Source organism: Taudactylus pleione, unplaced genomic scaffold (genome assembly GCF_031769625.1).
Source record: "Taudactylus pleione unplaced genomic scaffold, aTauple2 ptg000085l, whole genome shotgun sequence".
Lineage (NCBI taxonomy): Eukaryota > Metazoa > Chordata > Amphibia > Anura > Myobatrachidae > Taudactylus > Taudactylus pleione.
This window is the reverse complement of record NW_028284487.1, coordinates 12294488-12313504: the sequence shown is the minus strand read 5'-3', so window position 1 is coordinate 12313504 and position 19017 is coordinate 12294488. Positions and strand designations below refer to the sequence as shown.

General features: G+C 35.8%; 5 non-coding genes across 5 annotated transcripts; all 5 read right to left on the bottom strand.

Annotated features, from left to right (window-relative positions):
• Window positions 1-3145: 3145 nt before the first annotated feature.
• On the bottom strand, window positions 3146-3219 carry TRNAI-AAU (transfer RNA isoleucine (anticodon AAU)). The gene has a single exon. It is a non-coding gene; the product is annotated as a tRNA-Ile (tRNA).
• Window positions 3220-4027: 808 nt separating this feature from the next.
• TRNAI-AAU (transfer RNA isoleucine (anticodon AAU)) lies at window positions 4028-4101 on the bottom strand. Its single transcript has one exon. It is a non-coding gene; the product is annotated as a tRNA-Ile (tRNA).
• Window positions 4102-14584: 10483 nt separating this feature from the next.
• Window positions 14585-14658, bottom strand: TRNAI-AAU (transfer RNA isoleucine (anticodon AAU)). Its single transcript has one exon. It is a non-coding gene; the product is annotated as a tRNA-Ile (tRNA).
• A 1690-nt stretch (window positions 14659-16348) lies between these two features.
• TRNAI-AAU (transfer RNA isoleucine (anticodon AAU)) lies at window positions 16349-16422 on the bottom strand. Its single transcript has one exon. It is a non-coding gene; the product is annotated as a tRNA-Ile (tRNA).
• An 808-nt stretch (window positions 16423-17230) lies between these two features.
• Window positions 17231-17304, bottom strand: TRNAI-AAU (transfer RNA isoleucine (anticodon AAU)). Its single transcript has one exon. It is a non-coding gene; the product is annotated as a tRNA-Ile (tRNA).
• Between the last annotated feature and the right edge of the window lie 1713 nt (window positions 17305-19017).

Sequence of the window (19017 nt, the reverse complement as noted above, 5' to 3'; positions counted from 1 at the left end):
CTGGAGAGATGTTTGTCAAACATTTGGAAATAGGAAAAGTTGCAATAAGAATGCAGTGATCCATCACTTGTGCTATGGTTTTAAGATATTCTGGTTTTAAGAATTTTCTTCTTCAGTGTGCACTAATGAGAGTAAAGGTCTGTTCTTCTTCTCTTCTTAAAACTTAGTCCCCCATAGTAGATTCAATCACCAAATAAATGTCCTGATTGATTAATTTGCCATAGCATTTCTTAGATTTGCCATATTGCTATATTTGAGAAAAAGTTTTCTATGTATGCCATATAGAGAAATGCTGCATCAGCCAAAGGATGACATTTTTGTTTATTCCTAACATGGATTTAAAAATTCTCTGTTTTGTATGTGTCTATGATGTTCTCTAGCAAGTTTCAAGGGCTGCTAACTGTAGCCAATGCATTCATCCCACACTTCATGCACTTTGCCGCTGGATAAAATCCCTTCTTGGCATTTCTTGTAGGACAACAAGAAAAAGCACATGGCCCGTATGGGGATCGAACACATGACCTTGGCAGAACACATGACCTTGGCATTATTAGCACCACGCTCTAACCAACTGAGCTAACCGGCCAAACATAAAAGCATCAGCAAACTGATAAATGCCAAATGTACCTAAAACAGGAGAACATTCAGTATTTCAAAGATCAGCAATATTGAGTAGAGGAAGACTCTCTAATAATGGGTTCCATGGTGTAATGGTGAGCACTTTCGACTTTGAATCCAGTAATCTGATTTCAAATCGTGGTGGGACCTAACTTTGTTCAATTTCCTTAAAGTTGAATTTTAGGATAGCTTATCTATATTTAAACTTTTTATAAATTCCATCATCTTCAGTGGTTTCTTTACTCCAAACTAATTTTGAAACTGTTTCAATTCAGTTTTCAACTGGAGAGATGTTTGTCAAACATTTGGAAATAGGAAAAGTTGCAATAAGAATGCAGTGATCCATCACTTGTGCTATGGTTTTAAGATATTCTGGTTTTAAGAATTTTCTTCTTCAGTGTGCACTAATGAGAGTAAAGGTCTGTTCTTCTTCTCTTCTTAAAACTTAGTCCCCCATAGTAGATTCAATCACCAAATAAATGTCCTGATTGATTAATTTGCCTTAGCATTTCTTAGATTTGCCATATTGCTATATTTGAGAAAAAGTTTTCTATGTATGCCATATAGAGAAATGCTGCATCAGCCAAAGGATGACATTTTTGTTTATTCCTAACATGGATTTAAAAATTCTCTGTTTTGTATGTGTCTATGATGTTCTCTAGCAAGTTTCAAGGGCTGCTAACTGTAGCCAATGCATTCATCCCACACTTCATGCACTTTGCCGCTGGATAAAATCCCATCTTGGCATTTCTTGTAGGACAACAAGAAAAAGCACGTGGCCCATATGGGGATCGAACACATGACCTTGGTGTTATTAGCACCACGCTCTAACCAACTGAGCTAACCGGCCAAACATAAAAGCATCAGCAAACACAAAAATGTCAAATGTACCTAAAACAGGAGAACATTCAGTATTTCAAAGATCAGCAATATTGAGTAGAGGAAGACTCTCTAATAATGGGTTCCATGGTGTAATGGTGAGCGCTTTGGACTTTGAATCCAGTAATCTGATTTCAATTCTTGGTGGGACCTAACTTTGTTCAATTTCCTTAAAGTTGAATTTTAGGATAGCTTATCTATATTTAAACTTTGTATAAATCCCATCATCTTCAGTGGTTTCTTTACTCCAAACTAATTTTGAAACTGTTTCAAATCTGTTTTCAACTGGAGAGATGTTTGTCAAACATTTGGAAATAGGAATAGTTGCAATAAGAATGCAGTGATCCATCACTTGTGCTATGGTTTTAAGATATTCTGGTTTTAAGAATTTTCTTCTTCAGTGTGCACTAATGAGAGTAAAGGTCTGTTCTTCTTCTCGTCTTAAAACTTAGTCCCCCATAGTAGATTCAATCACCAAATAAATGTCCTGATTGATTAATTTGCCATAGCATTTCTTAGATTTGCCATATTGCTATATTTGAGAAAAAGTTTTCTATGTATGCCATATAGAGAAATGCTGCATCAGCCAATGAATGACATTTTTGTTTATTCCTAACATGGATTTAAAAATTCTCTATTATGTATGTGTCTATGATGTTCTCGAGCAAGTTTCAAGGGCTGCTAACTGTAGCCAATGCATTCATCCCACACTTCATGCACTTTGCTGCTGGATAAAATCCCTTCTTGGCATTTCTTGTAGGACAACAAGAAAAAGCACAAGGCCCGTATGGGGATCGAACCCATGACCTTGGCGTTATTAACCAACTGAGCTAACCGGCCAAACATAAAAGCATCAGCAAACTCATAAATGCCAAATGTACCTAAAACAGGAGAACATTCAGTATTTCAAAGATCAGCAATATTGAGTAGAGGAAGACTCTCAAACAATGGGTTCCATGGTGTAATGGTGAGCACTTTCGACTTTGAATCCAGTAATCTGATTTCAAATCTTGGTGGGACCTAACTTTGTTCAATTTCCTTAAAGTTGAATTTTAGGATAGCTTATCTATATTTAAACTTTGTATAAATTCCATCATCTTCAGTGGTTTCTTTACTCCAAACTAATTTTGAAACTGTTTCAATTCAGTTTTCAACTGGAGAGATGTTTGTCAAACATTTGGAAATAGGAAAAGTTGCAATAAGAATGCAGTGATCCATCACTTGTGCTATGGTTTTAAGATATTCTGGTTTTAAGAATTTTCTTCTTCAGTGTGCACTAATGAGAGTAAAGGTCTGTTCTTCTTCTCTTCTTAAAACTTAGTCCCCCATAGTAGATTCAATCACCAAATAAATGTCCTGATTGATTAATTTGCCTTAGCATTTCTTAGATTTGCCATATTGCTATATTTGAGAAAAAGTTTTCTATGTATGCCATATAGAGAAATGCTGCATCAGCCAAAGGATGACATTTTTGTTTATTCCTAACATGGATTTAAAAATTCTCTGTTTTGTATGTGTCTATGATGTTCTCTAGCAAGTTTCAAGGGCTGCTAACTGTAGCCAATGCATTCATCCCACACTTCATGCACTTTGCCGCTGGATAAAATCCCTTCTTGGCATTTCTTGTAGGACAACAAGAAAAAGCACGTGGCCCATATGGGGATCGAACACATGACCTTGGCGTTATTAGCACCACGCTCTAACCAACTGAGCTAACCGGCCAAACATAAAAGCATCAGCAAACTGATAAATGCCAAATGTACCTAAAGCAGGAGAACATTCAGTATTTCAAAGATCAGCAATATTGAGTAGAGGAAGACTCTCAAACAATGGGTTCCATGGTGTAATGGTGAGCACTTTCGACTTTGAATCCAGTAATCTGATTTCAAATCTTGGTGGGACCTAACTTTGTTCAATTTCCTTAAAGTTGAATTTTAGGATAGCTTATCTATATTTAAACTTTGTATAAATTCCATCATCTTCAGTGGTTTCTTTACTCCAAACTAATTTTGAAACTGTTTCAATTCAGTTTTCAACTGGAGAGATGTTTGTCAAACATTTGGAAATAGGAAAAGTTGCAATAAGAATGCAGTGATCCATCACTTGTGCTATGGTTTTAAGATATTCTGGTTTTAAGAATTTTCTTCTTCAGTGTGCACTAATGAGAGTAAAGGTCTGTTCTTCTTCTCTTCTTAAAACTTAGTCCCCCATAGTAGATTCAATCACCAAATAAATGTCCTGATTGATTAATTTGCCTTAGCATTTCTTAGATTTGCCATATTGCTATATTTGAGAAAAAGTTTTCTATGTATGCCATATAGAGAAATGCTGCATCAGCCAAAGGATGACATTTTTGTTTATTCCTAACATGGATTTAAAAATTCTCTGTTTTGTATGTGTCTATGATGTTCTCTAGCAAGTTTCAAGGGCTGCTAACTGTAGCCAATGCATTCATCCCACACTTCATGCACTTTGCCGCTGGATAAAATCCCTTCTTGGCATTTCTTGTAGGACAACAAGAAAAAGCACGTGGCCCATATGGGGATCGAACACATGACCTTGGCGTTATTAGCACCACGCTCTAACCAACTGAGCTAACCGGCCAAACATAAAAGCATCAGCAAACACAAAAATGCCAAATGTACCTAAAGCAGGAGAACATTCAGTATTTCAAAGATCAGCAATATTGAGTAGAGGAAGACTCTCTAATAATGGGTTCCATGGTGTAATAGTGAGCACTTTGGACTTTGAATCCAGTAATCTGATTTCAAATCTTGGTGGGACCTAACTTTGTTCAATTTCCTTAAAGTTGAATTTTAGGATAGCTTATCTATATTTAAACTTTGTATAAATCCCATCATCTTCAGTGGTTTCTTTACTCCAAACTAATTTTGAAACTGTTTCAAATCAGTTTTCAACTGGAGAGATGTTTGTCAAACATTTGGAAATAGGAAAAGTTGCAATAAGAATGCAGTGATAAATCACTTGTGCTATGGTTTTAAGATATTCTGGTTTTAAGAATTTTCTTCTTCAGTGTGCACTAATGAGAGTAAAGGTCTGTTCTTCTTCTCTTCTTAAAACTTAGTCCCCCATAGTAGATTCAATCACCAAATAAATGTCCTGATTGATTAATTTGCCATAGCATTTCTTAGATTTGCCATATTGCTATATTTGAGAAAAAGTTTTCTATGTATGCCATATAGAGAAATGCTGCATCAGCCAAAGGATGACATTTTTGTTTATTCCTAACATGGATTTAAAAATTCTCTGTTTTGTATGTGTCTATGATGTTCTCTAGCAAGTTTCAAGGGCTGCTAACTGTAGCCAATGCATTCATCCCACACTTCATGCACTTTGCCGCTGGATAAAATCCCTTCTTGGCATTTCTTGTAGGACAACAAGAAAAAGCACATGGCCTGTATGGGGATCGAACACATGACATTGGCGTTATTAGCACCATGCTCTAACCAACTGAGCTAACCGGCCAAACATAAAAGCATTAGCAAACTCATGAATGCCAAATGTACCTAAAACAGGAGAACATTCAGTATTTCAAAGATCAGCAATATTGAGTAGAGGAAGACTCTCTAATAATGGGTTCCATGGTGTAATGGTGAGCGCTTTGGACTTTGAATCCAGTAATCTGATTTCAATTCTTGGTGGGACCTAACTTTGTTCAATTTCCTTAAAGTTGAATTTTAGGATAGCTTATCTATATTTAAACTTTGTATAAATCCCATCATCTTCAGTGGTTTTTTTACTCCAAACTAATTTTGAAGCTGTTTCAAATCAGTTTTCAACTGGAGAGATGTTTGTCAAACATTTGGAAATAGGAAAAGTTGCAATAAGAATGCAGTGATCCATCACTTGTGCTATGGTTTTAAGATATTCTGGTTTTAACAATTTTCTTCTTCAGTGTGCACTAATGAGAGTAAAGGTCTGTTCTTCTTCTCTTCTTAAAACTTAGTCCCCCATAGTAGATTCAATCACCAAATAAATGTCCTGATTGATTAATTTGCCATAGCATTTCTTAGATTTGCCATATTGCTATATTTGAGAAAAAGTTTTCTATGTATGCCATATAGAGAAATGCTGCATCAGCCAAAGGATGACATTTTTGTTTATTCCTAACATGGATTTAAAAATTCTCTGTTTTGTATGTGTCTATGATGTTCTCTAGCAAGTTTCAAGGGCTGCTAACTGTAGCCAATGCATTCATCCCACACTTCATGCACTTTGCAGCTGGATAAAATCCCTTCTTGGCATTTCTTGTAGGACAACAAGAAAAAGCACATAGCCCATATGGGGATCGAACACATGACCTTGGCATTATTAGCACCACGCTCTAACCAACTGAGCTAACCGGCCAAACATAAAAGCATCAGCAAACTGATAAATGCCAAATGTACCTAAAACAGGAGAACATTCAGTATTTCAAAGATCAGCAATATTGAGTAGAGGAAGACTCTCAAACAATGGGTTCCATGGTGTAATGGTGAGCACTTTGGACTTTGAATCCAGTAATCTGATTTCAAATCTTGGTGGGACCTAACTTTGTTCAATTTCCTTAAAGTTGAATTTTAGGATAGCTTATCTATATTTAAACTTTGTATAAATTCCATCATCTTCAGTGGTTTCTTTACTCCAAACTAATTTTGAAACTGTTTCAATTCAGTTTTCAACTGGAGAGATGTTTGTCAAACATTTGGAAATAGGAAAAGTTGCAATAAGAATGCAGTGATCCATCACTTGTGCTATGGTTTTAAGATATTCTGGTTTTAAGAATTTTCTTCTTCAGTGTGCACTAATGAGAGTAAAGGTCTGTTCTTCTTCTCTTCTTAAAACTTAGTCCCCCATAGTAGATTCAATCACCAAATAAATGTCCTGATTGATTAATTTGCCTTAGCATTTCTTAGATTTGCCATATTGCTATATTTGAGAAAAAGTTTTCTATGTATGCCATATAGAGAAATGCTGCATCAGCCAAAGGATGACATTTTTGTTTATTCCTAACATGGATTTAAAAATTCTCTGTTTTGTATGTGTCTATGATGTTCTCTAGCAAGTTTCAAGGGCTGCTAACTGTAGCCAATGCATTCATCCCACACTTCATGCACTTTGCCGCTGGATAAAATCCCTTCTTGGCATTTCTTGTAGGACAACAAGAAAAAGAACATGGGGATCGAACACATGACCTTGGCATTATTAGCACCATGCTCTAACCAACTGAGCTAACCAGCCAAACATAAAAGCATCAGCAAACTGATAAATGCCAAATGTACCTAAAACAGGAGAACATTCAGTATTTCAAAGATCAGCAATATTGAGTAGAGGAAGACTCTCAAACAATGGGTTCCATGGTGTAATGGTGAGCACTTTCGACTTTGAATCCAGTAATCTGATTTCAAATCTTGGTGGGACCTAACTTTGTTCAATTTCCTTAAAGTTGAATTTTAGGATAGCTTATCTATATTTAAACTTTGTATAAATTCCATCATCTTCAGTGGTTTCTTTACTCCAAACTAATTTTGAAACTGTTTCAATTCAGTTTTCAACTGGAGAGATGTTTGTCAAACATTTGGAAATAGGAAAAGTTGCAATAAGAATGCAGTGATCCATCACTTGTGCTATGGTTTTAAGATATTCTGGTTTTAAGAATTTTCTTCTTCAGTGTGCACTAATGAGAGTAAAGGTCTGTTCTTCTTCTCTTCTTAAAACTTAGTCCCCCATAGTAGATTCAATCACCAAATAAATGTCCTGATTGATTAATTTGCCTTAGCATTTCTTAGATTTGCCATATTGCTATATTTGAGAAAAAGTTTTCTATGTATGCCATATAGAGAAATGCTGCATCAGCCAAAGGATGACATTTTTGTTTATTCCTAACATGGATTTAAAAATTCTCTGTTTTGTATGTGTCTATGATGTTCTCTAGCAAGTTTCAAGGGCTGCTAACTGTAGCCAATGCATTCATCCCACACTTCATGCACTTTGCCGCTGGATAAAATCCCTTCTTGGCATTTCTTGTAGGACAACAAGAAAAAGCACATGGCCCATATGGGGATCGAACACATGACCTTGGCGTTATTAACACCACACTCTAACCAACTGAGCTAACCGGCCAAACATAAAAGCATCAGCAAACACAAAAATGCCAAATGTACCTAAAACAGGAGAACATTCAGTATTTCAAAGATCAGCAATATTGAGTAGAGGAAGACTCTCTAATAATGGGTTCCATGGTGTAATAGTGAGCACTTTGGACTTTGAATCCAGTAATCTGATTTCAAATCTTGGTGGGACCTAACTTTGTTCAATTTCCTTAAAGTTGAATTTTAGGATAGCTTATCTATATTTAAACTTTGTATAAATCCCATCATCTTCAGTGGTTTTTTTACTCCAAACTAATTTTGAAGCTGTTTCAAATCAGTTTCCAACTGGAGAGATGTTTGTCAAACATTTGGAAATAGGAAAAGTTGCAATAAGAATGCAGTGATCCATCACTTGTGCTATGGTTTTAAGATATTCTGGTTTTAAGAATTTTCTTCTTCAGTGTGCACTAATGAGAGTAAAGGTCTGTTCTTCTTCTCTTCTTAAAACTTAGTCCCCCATAGTAGATTCAATCACCAAATAAATGTCCTGATTGATTAATTTGCCTTAGCATTTCTTAGATTTGCCATATTGCTATATTTGAGAAAAAGTTTTCTATGTATGCCATATAGAGAAATGCTGCATCAGCCAAAGGATGACATTTTTGTTTATTCCTAACATGGATTTAAAAATTCTCTGTTTTGTATGTGTCTATGATGTTCTCTAGCAAGTTTCAAGGGCTGCTAACTGTAGCCAATGCATTCATCCCACACTTCATGCACTTTGCCGCTGGATAAAATCCCTTCTTGGCATTTCTTGTAGGACAACAAGAAAAAGCACATGGCCCATATGGGGATCGAACACATGACATTGGTGTTATTAGCACCATGCTCTAACCAACTGAGCTAACCGGCCAAACATAAAAGCATTAGCAAACTCATGAATGCCAAATGTACCTAAAACAGGAGAACATTCAGTATTTCAAAGATCAGCAATATTGAGTAGAGGAAGACTCTCAAACAATGGGTTCCATGGTGTAATGGTGAGCACTTTGGACTTTGAATCCAGTAATCTGATTTCAAATCTTGGTGGGACCTAACTTTGTTCAATTTCCTTAAAGTTGAATTTTAGGATAGCTTATCTATATTTAAACTTTGTATAAATTCCATCATCTTCAGTGGTTTCTTTACTCCAAACTAATTTTGAAACTGTTTCAATTCAGTTTTCAACTGGAGAGATGTTTGTCAAACATTTGGAAATAGGAAAAGTTGCAATAAGAATGCAGTGATCCATCACTTGTGCTATGGTTTTAAGATATTCTGGTTTTAAGAATTTTCTTCTTCAGTGTGCACTAATGAGAGTAAAGGTCTGTTCTTCTTCTCTTCTTAAAACTTAGTCCCCCATAGTAGATTCAATCACCAAATAAATGTCCTGATTGATTAATTTGCCTTAGCATTTCTTAGATTTGCCATATTGCTATATTTGAGAAAAAGTTTTCTATGTATGCCATATAGAGAAATGCTGCATCAGCCAAAGGATGACATTTTTGTTTATTCCTAACATGGATTTAAAAATTCTCTGTTTTGTATGTGTCTATGATGTTCTCTAGCAAGTTTCAAGGGCTGCTAACTGTAGCCAATGCATTCATCCCACACTTCATGCACTTTGCCGCTGGATAAAATCCCTTCTTGGCATTTCTTGTAGGACAACAAGAAAAAGAACATGGGGATCGAACACATGACCTTGGCATTATTAGCACCATGCTCTAACCAACTGAGCTAACCAGCCAAACATAAAAGCATCAGCAAACTGATAAATGCCAAATGTACCTAAAACAGGAGAACATTCAGTATTTCAAAGATCAGCAATATTGAGTAGAGGAAGACTCTCAAACAATGGGTTCCATGGTGTAATGGTGAGCACTTTCGACTTTGAATCCAGTAATCTGATTTCAAATCTTGGTGGGACCTAACTTTGTTCAATTTCCTTAAAGTTGAATTTTAGGATAGCTTATCTATATTTAAACTTTGTATAAATTCCATCATCTTCAGTGGTTTCTTTACTCCAAACTAATTTTGAAACTGTTTCAATTCAGTTTTCAACTGGAGAGATGTTTGTCAAACATTTGGAAATAGGAAAAGTTGCAATAAGAATGCAGTGATCCATCACTTGTGCTATGGTTTTAAGATATTCTGGTTTTAAGAATTTTCTTCTTCAGTGTGCACTAATGAGAGTAAAGGTCTGTTCTTCTTCTCTTCTTAAAACTTAGTCCCCCATAGTAGATTCAATCACCAAATAAATGTCCTGATTGATTAATTTGCCTTAGCATTTCTTAGATTTGCCATATTGCTATATTTGAGAAAAAGTTTTCTATGTATGCCATATAGAGAAATGCTGCATCAGCCAAAGGATGACATTTTTGTTTATTCCTAACATGGATTTAAAAATTCTCTGTTTTGTATGTGTCTATGATGTTCTCTAGCAAGTTTCAAGGGCTGCTAACTGTAGCCAATGCATTCATCCCACACTTCATGCACTTTGCCGCTGGATAAAATCCCTTCTTGGCATTTCTTGTAGGACAACAAGAAAAAGCACATGGCCCATATGGGGATCGAACACATGACCTTGGCGTTATTAACACCACACTCTAACCAACTGAGCTAACCGGCCAAACATAAAAGCATCAGCAAACACAAAAATGCCAAATGTACCTAAAACAGGAGAACATTCAGTATTTCAAAGATCAGCAATATTGAGTAGAGGAAGACTCTCTAATAATGGGTTCCATGGTGTAATAGTGAGCACTTTGGACTTTGAATCCAGTAATCTGATTTCAAATCTTGGTGGGACCTAACTTTGTTCAATTTCCTTAAAGTTGAATTTTAGGATAGCTTATCTATATTTAAACTTTGTATAAATCCCATCATCTTCAGTGGTTTTTTTACTCCAAACTAATTTTGAAGCTGTTTCAAATCAGTTTCCAACTGGAGAGATGTTTGTCAAACATTTGGAAATAGGAAAAGTTGCAATAAGAATGCAGTGATCCATCACTTGTGCTATGGTTTTAAGATATTCTGGTTTTAAGAATTTTCTTCTTCAGTGTGCACTAATGAGAGTAAAGGTCTGTTCTTCTTCTCTTCTTAAAACTTAGTCCCCCATAGTAGATTCAATCACCAAATAAATGTCCTGATTGATTAATTTGCCTTAGCATTTCTTAGATTTGCCATATTGCTATATTTGAGAAAAAGTTTTCTATGTATGCCATATAGAGAAATGCTGCATCAGCCAAAGGATGACATTTTTGTTTATTCCTAACATGGATTTAAAAATTCTCTGTTTTGTATGTGTCTATGATGTTCTCTAGCAAGTTTCAAGGGCTGCTAACTGTAGCCAATGCATTCATCCCACACTTCATGCACTTTGCCGCTGGATAAAATCCCTTCTTGGCATTTCTTGTAGGACAACAAGAAAAAGCACATGGCCCGTATGGGGATCGAACACATGACATTGGTGTTATTAGCACCATGCTCTAACCAACTGAGCTAACCGGCCAAACATAAAAGCATTAGCAAACTCATGAATGCCAAATGTACCTAAAACAGGAGAACATTCAGTATTTCAAAGATCAGCAATATTGAGTAGAGGAAGACTCTCAAACAATGGGTTCCATGGTGTAATGGTGAGCACTTTGGACTTTGAATCCAGTAATCTGATTTCAAATCTTGGTGGGACCTAACTTTGTTCAATTTCCTTAAAGTTGAATTTTAGGATAGCTTATCTATATTTAAACTTTGTATAAATTCCATCATCTTCAGTGGTTTCTTTACTCCAAACTAATTTTGAAACTGTTTCAATTCAGTTTTCAACTGGAGAGATGTTTGTCAAACATTTGGAAATAGGAAAAGTTGCAATAAGAATGCAGTGATCCATCACTTGTGCTATGGTTTTAAGATATTCTGGTTTTAAGAATTTTCTTCTTCAGTGTGCACTAATGAGAGTAAAGGTCTGTTCTTCTTCTCTTCTTAAAACTTAGTCCCCCATAGTAGATTCAATCACCAAATAAATGTCCTGATTGATTAATTTGCCTTAGCATTTCTTAGATTTGCCATATTGCTATATTTGAGAAAAAGTTTTCTATGTATGCCATATAGAGAAATGCTGCATCAGCCAAAGGATGACATTTTTGTTTATTCCTAACATGGATTTAAAAATTCTCTGTTTTGTATGTGTCTATGATGTTCTCTAGCAAGTTTCAAGGGCTGCTAACTGTAGCCAATGCATTCATCCCACACTTCATGCACTTTGCCGCTGGATAAAATCCCTTCTTGGCATTTCTTGTAGGACAACAAGAAAAAGAACATGGGGATCGAACACATGACCTTGGCATTATTAGCACCATGCTCTAACCAACTGAGCTAACCAGCCAAACATAAAAGCATCAGCAAACTGATAAATGCCAAATGTACCTAAAACAGGAGAACATTCAGTATTTCAAAGATCAGCAATATTGAGTAGAGGAAGACTCTCAAACAATGGGTTCCATGGTGTAATGGTGAGCACTTTCGACTTTGAATCCAGTAATCTGATTTCAAATCTTGGTGGGACCTAACTTTGTTCAATTTCCTTAAAGTTGAATTTTAGGATAGCTTATCTATATTTAAACTTTGTATAAATTCCATCATCTTCAGTGGTTTCTTTACTCCAAACTAATTTTGAAACTGTTTCAATTCAGTTTTCAACTGGAGAGATGTTTGTCAAACATTTGGAAATAGGAAAAGTTGCAATAAGAATGCAGTGATCCATCACTTGTGCTATGGTTTTAAGATATTCTGGTTTTAAGAATTTTCTTCTTCAGTGTGCACTAATGAGAGTAAAGGTCTGTTCTTCTTCTCTTCTTAAAACTTAGTCCCCCATAGTAGATTCAATCACCAAATACATGTCCTGATTGATTAATTTGCCTTAGCATTTCTTAGATTTGCCATATTGCTATATTTGAGAAAAAGTTTTCTATGTATGCCATATAGAGAAATGCTGCATCAGCCAAAGGATGACATTTTTGTTTATTCCTAACATGGATTTAAAAATTCTCTGTTTTGTATGTGTCTATGATGTTCTCTAGCAAGTTTCAAGGGCTGCTAACTGTAGCCAATGCATTCATCCCACACTTCATGCACTTTGCCGCTGGATAAAATCCCTTCTTGGCATTTCTTGTAGGACAACAAGAAAAAGCACGTGGCCCATATGGGGATCGAACACATGACCTTGGCGTTATTAACACCACACTCTAACCAACTGAGCTAACCGGCCAAACATAAAAGCATCAGCAAACACAAAAATGCCAAATGTACCTAAAACAGGAGAACATTCAGTATTTCAAAGATCAGCAATATTGAGTAGAGGAAGACTCTCTAATAATGGGTTCCATGGTGTAATAGTGAGCACTTTGGACTTTGAATCCAGTAATCTGATTTCAAATCTTGGTGGGACCTAACTTTGTTCAATTTCCTTAAAGTTGAATTTTAGGATAGCTTATCTATATTTAAACTTTGTATAAATCCCATCATCTTCAGTGGTTTTTTTACTCCAAACTAATTTTGAAGCTGTTTCAAATCAGTTTCCAACTGGAGAGATGTTTGTCAAACATTTGGAAATAGGAAAAGTTGCAATAAGAATGCAGTGATCCATCACTTGTGCTATGGTTTTAAGATATTCTGGTTTTAAGAATTTTCTTCTTCAGTGTGCACTAATGAGAGTAAAGGTCTGTTCTTCTTCTCGTCTTAAAACTTAGTCCCCCATAGTAGATTCAATCACCAAATAAATGTCCTGTTTGATTAATTTGCCTTAGCATTTCTTAGATTTGCCATATTGCTATATTTGAGAAAAAGTTTTCTATGTATGCCATATAGAGAAATGCTGCATCAGCCAAAGGATGACATTTTTGTTTATTCCTAACATGGATTTAAAAATTCTCTGTTTTGTATGTGTCTATGATGTTCTCTAGCAAGTTTCAAGGGCTGCTAACTGTAGCCAATGCATTCATCCCACACTTCATGCACTTTGCCGCTGGATAAAATCCCTTCTTGGCATTTCTTGTAGGACAACAAGAAAAAGCACATGGCCCGTATGGGGATCGAACACATGACATTGGCGTTATTAGCACCATGCTCTAACCAACTGAGCTAACCGGCCAAACATAAAAGCATTAGCAAACTCATGAATGCCAAATGTACCTAAAACAGGAGAACATTCAGTATTTCAAAGATCAGCAATATTGAGTAGAGGAAGACTCTCAAACAATGGGTTCCATGGTGTAATGGTGAGCACTTTGGACTTTGAATCCAGTAATCTGATTTCAAATCTTGGTGGGACCTAACTTTGTTCAATTTCCTTAAAGTTGAATTTTAGGATAGCTTATCTATATTTAAACTTTGTATAAATTCCATCATCTTCAGTGGTTTCTTTACTCCAAACTAATTTTGAAACTGTTTCAATTCAGTTTTCAACTGGAGAGATGTTTGTCAAACATTTGGAAATAGGAAAAGTTGCAATAAGAATGCAGTGATCCATCACTTGTGCTATGGTTTTAAGATATTCTGGTTTTAAGAATTTTCTTCTTCAGTGTGCACTAATGAGAGTAAAGGTCTGTTCTTCTTCTCTTCTTAAAACTTAGTCCCCCATAGTAGATTCAATCACCAAATAAATGTCCTGATTGATTAATTTGCCTTAGCATTTCTTAGATTTGCCATATTGCTATATTTGAGAAAAAGTTTTCTATGTATGCCATATAGAGAAATGCTGCATCAGCCAAAGGATGACATTTTTGTTTATTCCTAACATGGATTTAAAAATTCTCTGTTTTGTATGTGTCTATGATGTTCTCTAGCAAGTTTCAAGGGCTGCTAACTGTAGCCAATGCATTCATCCCACACTTCATGCACTTTGCCGCTGGATAAAATCCCTTCTTGGCATTTCTTGTAGGACAACAAGAAAAAGCACATGGCCCGTATGGGGATCGAACACATGACCTTGGCGTTATTAGCACCACGCTCTAACCAACTGAGCTAACCGGCCAAACATAAAAGCATCAGCAAACTCATAAATGCCAAATGTACCTAAAACAGGAGAACATTCAGTATTTCAAATATCAGCAATATTGAGTAGAGGAAGACTCTCTAATAATGGGTTCCATGGTGTAATGGGGAGCGCTTTGGACTTTGAATCCAGTAATCTGATTTCAATTCTTGGTGGGACCTAACTTTGTTCAATTTCCTTAAAGTTGAATTTTAGGATAGCTTATCTATATTTAAACTTTGTATAAATCCCATCATCTTCAGTGGTTTCTTTACTCCAAACTAATTTTGAAACTGTTTCAAATCAGTTTTCAACTGGAGAGATGTTTGTCAAACATTTGGAAATAGGAATAGTTGCAATAAGAATGCAGTGATCCATCACTTGTTCTATGGTTTTAAGATATTCTGGTTTTAAGAATTTTCTTCTTCAGTGTGCACTAATGAGAGTAAAGGTCTGTTCTTCTTCTCGTCTTAAAACTTAGTCCCCCATAGTAGATTCAATCACCAAATAAATGTCCTGATTGATTAATTTGCCTTAGCATTTCTTAGATTTGCCATATTGCTATATTTGAGAAAAAGTTTTCTATGTATGCCATATAGAGAAATGCTGCATCAGCCAAAGGATGACATTTTTGTTTATTCCTAACATGGATTTAAAAATTCTCTGTTTTGTATGTGTCTATGATGTTCTCTAGCAAGTTTCAAGGGCTGCTAACTGTAGCCAATGCATTCATCCCACACTTCATGCACTTTGCCGCTGGATAAAATCCCTTCTTGGCATTTCTTGTAGGACAACAAGAAAAAGCACATGGCCCGTATGGGGATCGAACACATGACATTGGCGTTATTAGCACCATGCTCTAACCAACTGAGCTAACCGGCTAAACATAAAAGCATTAGCAAACTCATGAATGCCAAATGTACCTAAAACAGGAGAACATTCAGTATTTCAAAGATCAGCAATATTGAGTAGAGGAAGACTCTCTAATAATGGGTTCCATGGTGTAATGGTGAGCGCTTTGGACTTTGAATCCAGTAATCTGATTTCAATTCTTGGTGGGACCTAACTTTGTTCAATTTCCTTAAAGTTGAATTTTAGGATAGCTTATCTATATTTAAACTTTGTATAAATCCCATCATCTTCAGTGGTTTTTTTACTCCAAACTAATTTTGAAGCTGTTTCAAATCAGTTTTCAACTGGAGAGATGTTTGTCAAACATTTGGAAATAGGAAAAGTTGCAATAAGAATGCAGTGATCCATCACTTGTGCTATGGTTTTAAGATATTCTGGTTTTAAGAATTTTCTTCTTCAGTGTGCACTAATGAGAGTAAAGGTCTGTTCTTCTTCTCGTCTTAAAACTTAGTCCCCCATAGTAGATTCAATCACCAAATAAATGTCCTGATTGATTAATTTGCCTTAGCATTTCTTAGATTTGCCATATTGCTATATTTGAGAAAAAGTTTTCTATGTATGCCATATAGAGAAATGCTAAATCAGCCAAAGGATGACATTTTTGTTTATTCCTAACATGGATTTAAAAATTCTCTTTTTTTTATGTGTCTATGATGTTCTCTAGCAAGTTTCAAGGGCTGCTAACTGTAGCCAATGCATTCATCCCACACTTCATGCACTTTGCCGCTGGATAAAATCCCTTCTTGGCATTTCTTGTAGGACAACAAGAAAAAGCACATGGCCCGTATGGGGATCGAACACATGACCTTGGCGTTATTAGCACCACGCTCTAACCAACTGAGCTAACCGGCCAAACATAAAAGCATCACCAAACACAAAAATGCCAAATGTACCTTAAACAGGAGAACATTCAGTATTTCAAAGATCAGCAATATTGAGTAGAGGAAGACTCACTAATAATGGGTTCCATGGTGTAATAGTGAGCACTTTGGACTTTGAATCCAGTAATCTGATTTCAAATCTTGGTGGGACCTAACTTTGTTCAATTTCCTTAAAGTTGAATTTTAGGATAGCTTATCTATATTTAAACTTTGTATAAATCCCATCATCTTCAGTGGTTTTTTTACTCCAAACTAATTTTGAAGCTGTTTCAAATCAGTTTTCAACTGGAGAGATGTTTGTCAAACATTTGGAAATAGGAAAAGTTGCAATAAGAATGCAGTGATCCATCACTTGTGCTATGGTTTTAAGATATTCTGGTTTTAAGAATTTTCTTCTTCAGTGTGCACTAATGAGAGTAAAGGTCTGTTCTTCTTCTCGTCTTAAAACTTAGTCCCCCATAGTAGATTCAATCACCAAATAAATGTCCTGATTGATTAATTTGCCTTAGCATTTCTTAGATTTGCCATATTGCTATATTTGAGAAAAAGTTTTCTATGTATGCCATATAGAGAAATGCTGCATCAGCCAAAGGATGACATTTTTGTTTATTCCTAACATGGATTTAAAAATTCTCTGTTTTGTATGTGTCTATGATGTTCTCTAGCAAGTTTCAAGGGCTGCTAACTGTAGCCAATGCATTCATCCCACACTTCATGCACTTTGCCGCTGGATAAAATCCCTTCTTGGCATTTCTTGTAGGACAACAAGAAAAAGCACATGGCCCGTATGGGGATCGAACACATGACCTTGGCGTTATTAGCACCACACTCTAACCAACTGAGCTAACCGGCCAAACATAAAGCATCAGCAAACTCATAAATGCCAAATGTACCTAAAACAGGAGAACATTCAGTATTTCAAAGATCAGCAATATTGAGTAGAGGAAAACTCTCTAATAATGGGTTCCATGGTGTAATGGTGAGCGCTTTGGACTTTGAATCCAGTAATCTGATTTCAATTCTTGGTGGGACCTAACTTTGTTCAATTTCCTTAAAGTTGAATTTTAGGATAGCTTATCTATATTTAAACTTTGTATAAATCCCATCATCTTCAGTGGTTTCTTTACTCCAAACTAATTTTGAAACTGTTTCAAATCAGTTTTCAACTGGAGAGATGTTTGTCAAACATTTGGAAATAGGAATAGTTGCAATAAGAATGCAGCGATCCATCACTTGTGCTATGGTTTTAAGATATTCTGGTTTTAAGAATTTTCTTCTTCAGTGTGCACTAATGAGAGTAAAGGTCTGTTCTTCTTCTCGTCTTAAAACTTAGTCCCCCATAGTAGATTCAATCACCAAATAAATGTCCTGATTGATTAATTTGCCATAGCATTTCTTAGATTTGCCATATTGCTATATTTGAGAAAAAGTTTTCTATGTATGCCATATAGAGAAATGCTGCATCAGCCAAAGGATGACATTTTTGTTTATTCCTAACATGGATTTAAAAATTCTCTATTATGTATGTGTCTATGATGTTCTCGAGCAAGTTTCAAGGGCTGCTAACTGTAGCCAATGCATTCATCCCACACTTCATGCACTTTGCCGCTGGATAAAATCCCTTCTTGGCATTTCTTGTAGGACAACAAGAAAAAGCACATGGCCCGTATGGGGATTGAACCCATGACCTTGGCGTTATTAACCAACTGAGCTAACCGGCCAAACATAAAAGCATCAGCAAACACAAAAATGCCAAATGTACCTAAAACAGGAGAACATTCAGTATTTCAAAGATCAGCAATATTGAGTAAAGGAAGACTCTCTAATAATGGGTTCCATGGTGTAATAGTGAGCACTTTGGACTTTGAATCCAGTAATCTGATTTCAAATCTTGGTGGGACCTAACTTTGTTCAATTTCCTTAAAGTTGAATTTTAGGATAGCTTATCTATATTTAAACTTTGTATAAATCCCATCATCTTCAGTGGTTTCTTTACTCCAAACTAATTTTGAAACTGTTTCAAATCAGTTTTCAACTGGAGAGATGTTTGTCAAACATTTGGAAATAGGAAAGTTGCAATAAGAATGCAGTGATCCATCACTTGTGCTATGGTTTTAAGATATTCTGGTTTTAAGAATTTTCTTCTTCAGTGTGCACTAATGAGAGTAAAGGTCTGTTCTTCTTCTCTTCTTAAAACTTAGTCCCCCATAGTAGATTCAATCACCAAATAAATGTCCTGATTGATTAATTTGCCATAGCATTTCTTAGATTTGCCATATTGCTATATTTGAGAAAAAGTTTTCTATGTATGCCATATAGAGAAATGCTGCATCAGCCAAAGGATGACATTTTTGTTTATTCCTAACATGGATTTAAAAATTCTCTGTTTTGTATGTGTCTATGATGTTCTCTAGCAAGTTTCAAGGGCTGCTAACTGTAGCCAATGCATTCATCCCACACTTCATGCACTTTGCAGCTGGATAAAATCCCTTCTTGGCATTTCTTGTAGGACAACAAGAAAAAGCACATGGCCCGTATGGGGATTGAACACATGACCTTGGCATTA